Genomic DNA, 12,297 nt, shown 5'->3' with positions numbered 1-12,297 from the left:
AGACTGACAAGTCCCCTGGACCTGATGGCTTGCATCCTAGAGTTTTAAAAGAAGTGGCTGCAGAGATAGTGGATGCGTTGGTTGTAATCTACCAAAATTCCCTGGATTCTGGTGAGGTCCCAACGGATTGGAAAACCGCAAATGTAACTCCCCTATTCAAGAAAGGGGGGAGACAGAAAGCAGGAAACTATAGGCCAGTTAGCCTAACATCTGTCATTGGGAAAATGCTGGAATCCATTATTAAGGAAGTAATAGCAGGACATTTAGAAAATCATAATACAATCTCAACATGGTTTTATGAAAGGGAAATCATGTTTGACAAATTTACTAGAGTTCTTTGAGGATGTAACGAGCAGGGTGGATAAGGGAGAACCAGTAGATGTAGTGTATTTGGATTTCCAGAAGGCAATCGATAAGGTGACGCATAAAAGATTACTGCACAAGATAAGAGCTTACAGTGTTAGGGGTAATATATTAGACTGGATAGAGGATTGGCTAACTGACAGAAAACAGAGAGTCGGAATAAATGCGTCATTTTCAGGTTGGCAAACTGTAACTAGTGGGGTGCCACAGGGATCAGTGCTGGGGCTTCAACTATTTACAATCAGTATTAATGACTTGGATGAAGGAATCGAGCGTACTGTAGCCAAATTTGCTTATGATACAAAGATAGGTGGGAAAGCAAGTTGTGAGGAGGACACAGAGTCTGCAAAGGGATATAGATAGGTTAAGTGATGGGCATGATATAGATGGGCAAAATTTGGCAGATGGAGTATAATGTGGGAAAATGTGAGGTTATCCACTTTGGCAGGAAGAATAAAAAAGCAAAATATTATTTAAATGGAGAGAGACTACAGAATGCTGCGGTACAGAGGGATCTGGGTGTCCTCGTACATGAAACACAAAATGTTAGCATGCAGGTACAGCGAGCAATTAGGAAGGCAAATAGAATATTGGCTTTAATTGCAAGGGGGATGGAGTATAAAAGTAGGGAAGTCTTGCTACAACTGTACAGGGCATTGGTGAGACCACACCTGGAGTACTGCGTACAGTTTTGGTCTCCTTATTTAAGGAAGGATATACTTGCATTCGAGGCAGTTCAGAGAAGGTTCACTTGGTTGATTCCTGAGTTGAAGGGGTTGTCTTATGAGGAAAGGTTGAGCAGGTTGGGCCTATACTCATTGGAGTTTAGAAGAATGAGAGGTGATCTTATTGAAACATACAGGGGGGAAAATTCAGTTGGTAGCACCACCCATTAGCGCCTTAAGAGGGCACTAAGTGGGGCGCAAACCAACTAGCGCCCGGGCGCGGCACTGCCCATGCCTCCCGCAAAATTCAGCGGCAGGTTAGTGGTTGCACTGACGTCATTGGTGTGCGCAGCGCCCCGCTCATGCCCCGGCCACGATCTTCGGGAGCGCCCCCTGATTTACCGCCGGATGCTATGTCCGACAGGGTCAGGGGGGGCGTACCTGCGGCCGGGGAGGCGCAATTTAAAGGCGAGGTGCGGGGCAGCCATTTTTGTTGCTGGTCGCCTGCCAGCACGTGCCTGCGCTCCCGTCCCCGGCCTCCTGAACCACCCGCCCCCCCCCCGCGGAGTGCCGGCTGCACTCCAAGAGCCTGGCACTTCTCTTGGGTGCCGGGCTCTTTTGCCTGCACTCCCGATCCCCAGGGGCCCAGCTGGGCCCTCAGGTCACGCTGCACAAGGCCCCTCCCCTTTAAGAAGGGGAGGAAGGCCTGCAATACCGCGGTGCGACGTGCCGCAGCATGTGGTGCTGCGGCACATAGCGCCACGATATTCACTCGCAGCACCCCAAGAGGGAGGCGGGGCGCTTCCAGTAGCGCCCTGCTTCCCTCTTGGGGCGCAACCACTCAATTTCCGGCACGGGGGCGCTAATTTTTCCGGCCCGGCGAAGTTAGCGCCTCAATTGGGGCGCTACTCAATTTTTAGCCCATAAGATTCTGAGGGGGGTTTACAGGGTAGATGCAGAGAGGATGTTTCCCTTCGTGGGGGTTTCTAGAACTTGGGGGCATAGTTTCAGAATAAGGGGGCACCCATTTAAAATGGAGATGAGGAGGAATTTCTTCTCTCAGAGAATCGTGAATCTTTGGAATTCTCTACCCCAGAGAGCGGTGGAGGCTGGGTCATTGAATATATTCAAGGCGGAGAAAGTCAGATTTTTGGAAAACAGGAGAATCAAGGGTTATGGGGAGTGGGCAGGGAAGTGAAGTTGAGACCAAGATCAGATCAGCCATGATCTTATTGAATGGCAGAGCAAGCTCGAGGGGTCGAATGGCCTACTCCTGCTCCTATTTCTTATGTTCTTATGTTCTTATGTTCCGGTGGACACTCCCAGCACACGTGCTAATGCCCTCACCAAGATGCCACACCAGAAGTGTGTGTGCGCAACGCGGACACCATTTTGGAACCTAAACAGCACTCATAGCACCTAAAGAACGGGCGCTTCGGACACAAATTTTGTGGCCTAAGTGCTGTGCTACTCCATCTTATTGGACAACTTATATGAGAACAGGAGAAAGGGAGTGCTTGGTCATGGGCATCTTGCTAGGGGTCCCCCTTGGCCTGGAGAAGGAATAGGAAGAGGACATGATGCCAGGCAGAGCAGCACCAGCTACTGCAGGAGAGAGGGACAGGAGAGCAAGGTGGAGTTCTTCCCCGCACCCGACTCCCACCCGGTTACAGGAAATCCCTCCTCCTTTGGACCTCCTCCACCAGGACCTCCAGTACCGTATCCGAAAACTTGTGCGCCCTCTCATCTCAGTCCCTGAGCCATTCTGCAACGTGCCACTGTGTGCCAGCCAGCGCACTCCACACCTTCAGTGGAAATGGGTGTGAGGAGCCCACAACTACTGCTCCATGAAAATTGTGTCTAATCAGAACTTGAGTGCTAAACCTGCAGGTTTCTGGTCAGCACCTCCAGGCAAGTTCAAATTATGATAATCAGCAATTAGGACCAAAATTCTGTGCTAAATCCAGACTTTCAAACAGGCTAGACTTATTAGCACTGCACCCATTTAGTGTCTGTTTTCACCCTTTGGCCAAAATATATCTTTCTTCGTCTTTCCTTTCTGCTACAGTCTTCAGGCTTTGAAAGCCAAATTTGGTATAATTTAACTAATACTTATTTGTCTTATCTTCTTTCCTACTTTTAAACCTTAGTGTTGGTGTTCTCCAATCTGGACCTAGGCCCTTCATGCTTGTTTGTCAATAAAAAAGTTTTAAAGTTAACGTGAAATGCATGTTCCTAGGCTGTGCTGTACAGTAAAGCAGAGCAGCGAAAAAAAAATGATTCAAGCATCGCTATACATACAAACCAATGGGAAATCATGTTGATTTGGAACCAATTTAGAACTAGCAGCAGGAGGTATACATTTTTTACTCCACAGTATGAGTACAGCAAACAAATCCCCACCATTTACTCAGTACATGGTGTTTGAATCACTTCTGGTTCTCTGCCTGGCTGTATAGTACAGTTTATCTCATGCATCTCAGAATAGCTTTTGCTCCCAACTTTCACTTATTTAATCTGGAGCAGCTGAAAATTCAGTACAAAATTGAACAAACCCTTATAGTGTCAGTTTCAGCACTTAAATTGCTAACAATATCTGCAAAGCTCAATTTGTACATTTGGTAAGTAAATTCCAAAATCCTCAAGCTGCTGTTGTATTAATTATTTGTTCTCAGATAAAAATATTCTTATACAGTTCCGTACTAGCCATCCTCTTTTGTCATTAAATACAAGGAGCGAAATGGTATCCTTACAAAAACGGTTCATTTTTTTAACCAGTTAAAGAAAGAAAAAGACCTTGTGGGGAATTTTAACCCCCAAAAACGGGTGGATTTGGGTCATGTGAGATGTGAAAATTTTAAAAAGCTCAAACCCACCTCCAACCTGCCCACTTCCAGTTTTAACGACGGTGGGGCGGGGGTGGGGGTGCGGGCAAGCAACCTGCTTCCAGGAGGCGGGCTGGTCATTTAAATATTATAATGTGGTTGCGTGCCTCAGATTTAACCTATCTTCCAGGTTGAACCCTGGTCGGCCGGGTTTTCTGGGCCTCAGGAAACCCGGAAGCTAAAGGGAGGCGAAGACAGTTTTGTGGAAATGTTAAGTGCCTTTACAGCACTGCTTGTGGACCAGGATGCTTCCTCCCAGCCCACCAAGTTTAGCTTCTTCCCTGTCTGCTATCCGACACGCCCCCACCCCAGGATCGGAGGTCAGATTTCAACCCCACCCCGGGATTGGAGATTGGACCCCCTCCAGGATCAGTGACCACCTCCTCCTGCCCACCCCCACCAAGATCCCAAACCCCCCCATTAAACATTAACCCAGCAGCAGGCTTCCTACCTGCTCCTGGCCTGCGATAGGGAGCCAAGTCTTTCAACCAGGCTGGCTTCCGGGTGGGGAACCAGCTGGAAAAAGACGCACGCTGTGATATTAAAACTGCACATTGTCGACCAAAACTCTTCCTCCCCACTCAAAAAACCCATTCTAGTATATATTGGGGCCCTGGTATTTATGTAATGCCTTATTATGACCCTCTGAAGAATACTAAAGCGTTTCACATACAACAAATTATTTTGAAGTGCAGTCATTGTTGTTATGTTGGCAAACACTACAATTATCTTCCACACAGCAAAATAGCACAGTTAACAAGTAAGTAGCACATTATTGTGTGACAGTTACTGTAACACAACAAATGGCATTATACAAATATCCTGTTACTTCTTCATCTAATCGAATGTCAAGATCACATTTTTTATGCCTGTAGTTATTAATCTGGACTATATTTTCTGCTTTCAGAAGTGCGGTGGGGGGGGGGCGGTGGTAGGTGGAGGTTGGGGGTGGCGGGGGAGAGGATTAGTCACTTTTTTAAAATAATTAATGGGAATGGGCAAAAATGTTAAATAATTAAACAGTCCAGGGGTGGGCTCATTGAATAGTATTCATTAGCCTTAGATCAGAAACCTAGCCAATCAGGATTCACCTGCAATATTGATCATTGTGTGCCTCTCAAATAGCCTTGGAGCCACCTAACTAGTCAAAAAACTAGAACTGGAGAGTGAGAAACAAGCAAAGGATGAGACAGGTCCTCTACCCGCAGGGGGCCTGGAGGCCCTCTGGACACACAGTCAGAAGGCAGTGGGAGCAGATAGCTGAAGCAGTCACTGCCAGCAGTCTTGCGCCGAGGACCTGGATCCAGTGCTGAAAGAAGTTCAATGACCTCACAACGCGCAGACAAGGTCAGTGAATGCAGCTTCAAAAGCTGTCTCCCACCAACTGCACCACGAGCCTCACACACTGCTTATTGCACCACACCCCCATCACTCACCTACCAACAATCTCTATCAATCACGGTTCATACCTTATATTCATAGCTTCACCTCATCTTCACAGACTTGCCACTGCTGCAAATCTCACACCCACATCTCACAGCTTGTACACACTGCCAGCTATTCAATCATGATAGGCCCATCACCCAAACACATTGCACAACACTCACTGACACACTTCCCTTTTTCTTGCAGGAGAAGGTGGCACACAACAGAAGGCAGCAGGAATTAATAGGGGGGGGTGAGGCGCGTCTGCATGTTTTAACCGCCATGGTGGAGACAGTGGTGGCCATTATGGGAGGGGCCATTGCTGAGGCCGTGGCCACTGGTGGCGCTGAAGGGATTGAAGATGAGGGTATCCACATAACTAATCCTCCTTTTTTCATGCCACTTCCCCCTCATCCCACAATCTCTTCACATTTACAAGCTGCTGATGATGTAAGCATGCACATCTTGCTTTCTTCCCATCTCCTCACCACAACCCTTCCTTTGTGCCTTTCTCCTTTCAGATATACAAGAACTCCAACTTGGCCAGCCAGTGCAAGAAGAGCAAGCGGAGAGTGATGGAGAAAAAGAGACACCATCACTCGATCTGACACTCGCGGACACCAGCTCAGAAACTGGCATTGCGTGTACTTTCGAGGGTAGTATAGAGGCAGGATCCGCACGTGATGAGACACCGGGCACGAGTGGCCTGCAGCCAGGGTAGGGGAAAAGGGTAGTGCAGGTGCCAGCTCCCCGGAGGGCAAGGTCACACATGTGTTCTCTGCAGAGGACTTAGATGAGGGCATCAATGGGGCAGCCTACAGAAGAAGGGTGGTGGGCATGCACACAGAAATGCTTGGTGCAGTGGCAGGCCAGAGAGCCTGTTGACACTGTCAAGGAGCATGGAGGAGTCTGGCACCAACTTTGCACAGGACTTTGCACAGAGCTTGGAGCCCATGATTGCCAGGATGGAAATGATGGGCAACTCCATTCACGCATTTGTGGACCCAACCATGATGCAGGGTCTGATGGCCGATGTCTCAGCTTGCTGCCATGCAAGCTCGGACTGCTGCCATCATGGCTGCAGATACCAGTGTCCAAAGGGGCTTGCAGAGTGTCACAGCAGTCCAGCAATCTGTCCTCTAACAGATGACTAGGATTGCTGAGGCACCACCCCGGGGGAGTGACAGTGGCTCCGTGGAGCACGAACCTGCTGTACTCTCTCAGAATGGCAGCATTCCTACTCCCACCACTGCCACTCTGCCAGTGCCCTTGCTATTGCCTGTCAGCCAGCCAGTCCAGACTGCTGCCACTCTATGCTGAAGTGGTGCAGTCTACAGCTGAGCCTTCTAGGCCCAGAGCTGCTCGAAGTTGTCCTCCAAGGCCATCTGCAGTCTCCCCCACTGAATGTCAGGAGCCTTCCACTAGCCATGCTGCAGCCACTGGGGTAGCACTTCATAGGAGCACTAGGACAGGCAAAGGTACATGAAAGACAGGCACTAAGGGAATGCACAAGGGTGATTAATTGACTTTGTTATGTCGTATTGGATTGATTGATTTATAAATGTGGTTTTGAATGTTTGTTTCGTGGTGGCTTTCATTTCAGCATTGTGGCCAAGAGTACACTGTGATGTTCCGTGACAGAGGGATGATAAGGTGGGGAAATGTTGAGCATTGGAGATCAGAGGTTCCATTCAGGGGAACCGGAGTATGATGATGCGCTCACGGACAGAGCATCTGGATCGTAGATGTGCAGGCTGCCTCTACCTTTCCTCTTCCTCCTCCTCTTCCTCCTTCTCCTCCTCCGGAGGTGATTGCGGAACCCATGATGGCAAGGGCTGGGCCCTCATGATGGCCAAATTGTGCAGGATGCGGCTGACCACCACAAATTGGGACACCCAATCTGGCAAGTACTGGAGGGCTCCTCCCGAGCGGTCAAGGGAGCGGAACTGTTGCTTCAGTACCACAATGGTCTGCTTGATGATGTTTCTCGTGGCAGCATGGCTCTCATTATATGAGTGCTGGCCACGAGTGGTGGGGTTGCGAAGGGGAGTCATCAGCCAGGTGTAGAGCGGATAGCCCTTATTACTGAGTAGCCACCCTTGTGTTTAATGTGGTGGCTGTAAGATTACTGGCATAGCGCACTGGTGCAGGATGAAGGCATCATGACTGCTGCCAGGTTAGTGGGCATTCACCAGCATGATGTGCTAGGCGTGGTTGCATACTAACTGTACATTAAGTGAGTGAAAGCCTTTGCAGTAATGGAACATCTCACCATTGAGATGTGGCGCTCGCAAAGCCACGTGTGTGCAGTTGATGGCACCCTGCACTATGGGGAAGCCCAATATCCTGGCAAAGCTACATTTGCAGTCCTCCTGCTTCTCTCTGTTTAGAGAGAAGACAATGAAGTCCCCTCCCCTAGCATACAAAGCCACTGTGACCTCCCGGATGCAGCGATGGACGACGAACTGCAAGATGTTTGCTATGCCAACTGTTCCAGCCTGGAAGGTCCACTGGCAAAACATTCAGGGCCACAGTCACATTAAGGGCCACTGGGAGAGCCGTGGTCACCCTGCTCTGAGGCTGCAGGTCTGGTTCCAAGAGGTGGCAGAGTTCTGTGACCATCTGCTTGGTGAAGCGGAGCCAACAAACTCATTGCTCCTGGCTGAGTGGCAGGTAGGAGAAGTGCTCCCTGAAAACCCTAGGTGGGCAAGGCCTCCTGCTGAGAGCCCCCCTCCCCCTCCCTCTGCAAGCAGTTTGTCTTCTTTGCTGGCTCTGCTCCATCTCCCTGTCATGCTGCAGCGCAAGGGGGACTGCAAGTACAGCCCCATGACTGTGAGCAAGTGGTGAACTCAGAGGCCTTCCAGGAGCAGCCAACGCCTTCCCAACGTTCAGCAGCACTCTCTGCACACTTTAACTACTTTTGAAATCTCTTACAGCAACCCAGTACTCCTACAAACTCTGCAAGAGCTAGTATAAAAGCAATAAGCAACTTTCCTGCAAGTTGGATGTATCCCTTTAAGAGCGCTGGTGGGAGCGTCCCTCATACAGCTGAATGCACATTCAGCTGTGCGTGTTTAGGAAAGGGCGTTGAATGGAGTGGTGACGTCGAAAATGGCAGGTTGTGCGCAATGTTCCCTTTAAAGTTTTTTTGGGTATGTCACCCCTTTAAGGGGCTGCGCGGCCCATTCAAAATACTGCGCATGCGTGGTTTTTCCTATTTAAAAGCTGGTGAGCCGGCTGCGCGGGAGCTGCAGTGCACTGTGCGGCTGCTCAGCTTAAAGGGAACAGTGGTCGTGCGTCAAACCAGCGTCACGATCTGCCTACTGCCGGCGCACGCGCGAATCGCTCATGCTATTGCCCTCACCAAGATGGTGCGCCGGAAGTGGGTGGACGCCATTTAAAAAAAAAAGAACTACTAACGCTACAGGGGTGAATTTCGTGGCTGAATCAAAGTATGTACATTATATGCTTGTTTAGTTTGTATCAAAAAAAATTATTTAAATTAATTTCTTGGTTAGTTCTAGTTTTATTTGGAACTGTATTGCTTTATTGAAAACAAACTTTGAAATTTTCAATTCCCATGAGTGAGTATGAAATGCATGGCTGAGCAATGTACTGGGTTTTAAAGCAGTTTACTGCTCATTTGATTAAAATATAGCAAGCACAGAAAACTGTTTAAAAGCCCAAGGTAGTTGGCAAAATGGATAAATATTCTCTGGTGGAACCTGCACTCCCAGGCAGCTCTATACCACCAACAACAATACTGATCCAGTAATGTTATAATCACAACAAAATTCATGTCAAACAGATACTCTGCCAAAAAAGTTTAGCTACTGTTTTATTGAATTATTTCCAGCTAGGCGGGTGTTCTTTTACCTGGTCATTTTCATTTCTCACAGTGGAAAACTGTTGAGTCTTTCTCTAAAAGCTCATTAAAATATCCTTAATGGACTGTAACAATAAATAGCAGATTATTCCAAAATAAATTATGAACTTCATTCCTTTTTTCACAGGAGGTTATGCACTTTGGGACAGTCCAGGAGATTACTTTTGATGTCCATTCCAAGCTCTGCTGAGTGGAAAAGAGATGCGGACCTCCAGGGTCATCGTGGCTGATGACCTCTTAGAGTAAGGGTACGGCTGCAGACTGTAGCTCCTCAGGTGCTCCAGGGCAGTCTGACCCAGCTGGCTTTCAGGCACCATGGCAGGTATTGGTTGAGGGGGTGGTGAGGGAGCAGACATGCTGTCATTCTGAGAGAGGTCAAGGCTTGCCTGTTCCACAGCACCACTGTCACTTCCATGAGGACGGAGCTCATTACTTCCACTGATCTGAGGGAGACCAGACTGTAGGAGATAAGTTATGCCTTGAAAGTCACTGCTCATGCAGTCCACCAGTCTATCCATCTGGTACACTCGTCCCTCCAAGGTGGAGCAGACATTGGAGCCCAGAGTCTGGTTGGCAGCTGTCTGAGCTTCCATCAAAGCAGCAAAAGGTGGTGATGCACGCTGCGAGGCCCCAGCTGCAGTGCCCCTTGTAGCCACAGGCTCCAAGGTAGATTGTAGTGTGGAAATGCCATGTGTCAGAACTCCACACATGCTGGAAGTAGACTTACTTTCAGATATGATGTTCATAGTCTCTCAATACCTCATATAATCGCTGGTCTGCCTCAAGCATTTTTCTTTTCATGGCTGGACCCTGGAGGTCTGCATCTCTTTTCCACTCAGCAGAGCTTGGAATGGACATCAAAAGTCATCCCCTGGTCTGTCCCTGCCACCCAGAGAGTGGTGAACCTGTGGAATTCTCTGCCACAGATGGCGGTGGAGGCCAGTTCATTAAATATATTCAAGAAGGAGTTGGATATATCTCTTAAGGCTAAAGGGATCAAGGGATATGGGGAGAAGGCAGGGACAGGGTACTGAATTTGGATGATCAGCCATGATCTCATTGAATGGCGGAGCAGGCTCAAGGGGCCGAATGGCCTACTCCTGCTCCTATCTTCTATGTTTCTATGTTTGTATAACCTGCTCCTGCTCACCTGTACTATGGGGGGAATTTTAACCTAAAAAAAACGGGTGGGTTCGGAGTGGGGACAGGGGGAGTAGGTAACGTGTTAAAATTGGAATCACGACCTAAACCCGCCTCTGACCCACCCACTTCCGGTTTTAACGGAGGCGAGATGGAGGTCGGCAGCCAACCTGCTGCCAGGACACGGGATGTCAATTTAAATATTACAATAGGGCTGGAAGCTTCTTGAACCTACATTTTGGCTGCGATTTTGCCGGCGCTCAGAGGGCAGATTTGGAGGCAGGTCGTAGGTTAAATTCATTTTGATTGATGGTGGATTCCAATCCCGCTATCAACCCGCCTCCAAACAGCTTTCCCAAGTGTCGGGTCCCCGATCTGCGAATAGACCTGACACCTAGCGGTGGGAAGCGGATTAAAGGCAATTACCTGCCTATTAACAGGTACTTGCCAGTAGTTGTTAGCCAATTTTTGGATTTTGCCACTTCTGGCTCAGGGTTCCCGATGTCCAGACACCACACCAGGTAAGTGTGGCACGTTGTGAGTCTGCTGTAATGTTTCTGGATTGATGACAGCTGCAGAAGTGGTGTGAAGGATCCAATGTTGCACACGGTGAGTCTCAGAGGAAACAAAATGTTGGGTACTGCATTTTTAATACATTTACAGATTTCTTTAGCTTACAAGTTTTTTAATCCATGTCCAATGCCACCTCATTGGGAGAACCTCTCTCACTAGTGACAGATCGCTTCTGTCACCTCAACTGCAGCTGCCATCTATTCCAACCTATGGAGGGAGTCATTGGAGAGCCTGGGTGCAAGAGTTCACCTTTGTGCAGTGATTGTCAGTGTTTTCAGCACCTCAATGCTGTCAAACACTGAGAAATCATCTGTCATAATAAAATTGTGTGTGGTCCCTTTAAGGAAACCGGCAGATGACGCGTCATCAAATGACGTCATCTGACCTGCTTTCTGTTACTTGGCCGGCAAGCCCGCAGGGCGGGCTTAACAAGGTCAATAAAGGCAAAATCACAACTGTGGAGCGGAAGCAGCTGGGGACGGGACTGGAAGCCGGAAACCAGCTGACCCGCACTCAACCTGTCTCCATTGATAAAATCACTGCCATGGTGTTTAACTGTAGCTGGTACACACCTTGTAAAACCCGGCAGTTATTGCTAGGCAAGGACTGCTGCATCCAGGAGGTAAGTGCCACGGGCCTACCTGCCCGGAGCCAGCCAGCCTCTAAATCTGGCTGCCTCCAGGTGGGAAACAGAGGCCTCGCATGCAAATCAAGCTCTGACGTTAAAGTCGGCAGGACGGCGGGAAACCCGTTCTCCCGGGTTTTCCGCCCGCCTCGGAGGACCCCGCCCCAACCCACCTTCCCCATTAAAATTCAGCCCTATGTGTTTCACCAGGTGCAGGCCCCTCTAGCTCTCTGTCTATCCCACCCAAGGTGCCAATCTCTGCTCTGGTGCTTGGGTGGGATGGAGCGCCTGATGGTGCTTCCTCAGGAGGGCTGTCCTCCTTCAAGTTGTCTTCTTTAGGAGGTTCTTGCTGCTGAGAAGGACCAGGAGAAAAGAGGAAAGGGAAAAGAGTTAGGGTGGCAATAAGTGGCTGGACAGTAGCACATGAAAGGCTTGACGATATTGGTTGAGGTTTTGAGGTTGGGTGAAGGTTCAATTGCTTATGCTACATGAAGGGATACAAGTAAGAAGCAGTCACCATGCTCAGAGAAGCTGCCAGCCTCACCGCCTCCAATGCTGCTAGCTCTTGCTGTCCCAGTTATTTCCAGTGCTTCCAGGGAAACCCATAAGAACTTTTAGCACGTCTGTGGCATTTTAACACAGCCACCTCATTAGAGTAGAACTCCCTGGTTTGGTGTCGAATGCATGGCAGCGGGAGTGATGTGGACCCGCATGATGATGCTCAACTGGAGTATT

At 48.9% G+C, this 12,297-nt stretch overlaps 2 pseudogenes; one reads left to right on the top strand and one right to left on the bottom strand.

Annotated features, from left to right (window-relative positions):
- Nucleotides 1-9,414, top strand: part of LOC147117590 (uncharacterized) — a 72,119-nt pseudogene extending 62,705 nt beyond the window's left edge.
- A 47-nt stretch (nucleotides 9,415-9,461) lies between these two features.
- Nucleotides 9,462-10,082, bottom strand: LOC147117589 (uncharacterized; annotated as a pseudogene).
- Between the last annotated feature and the right edge of the window lie 2,215 nt (nucleotides 10,083-12,297).

The sequence above is a fragment of the Somniosus microcephalus genome, chromosome 5 (assembly GCF_052327205.1).
Source record: "Somniosus microcephalus isolate GS21.2 chromosome 5, FLI_Smic_1.0, whole genome shotgun sequence".
Classification (NCBI taxonomy): Eukaryota; Metazoa; Chordata; class Chondrichthyes; order Squaliformes; family Somniosidae; genus Somniosus; species Somniosus microcephalus.
Note: the sequence above shows the minus strand (reverse complement) of the source record. Positions and strands in the feature narration are given on the sequence as shown.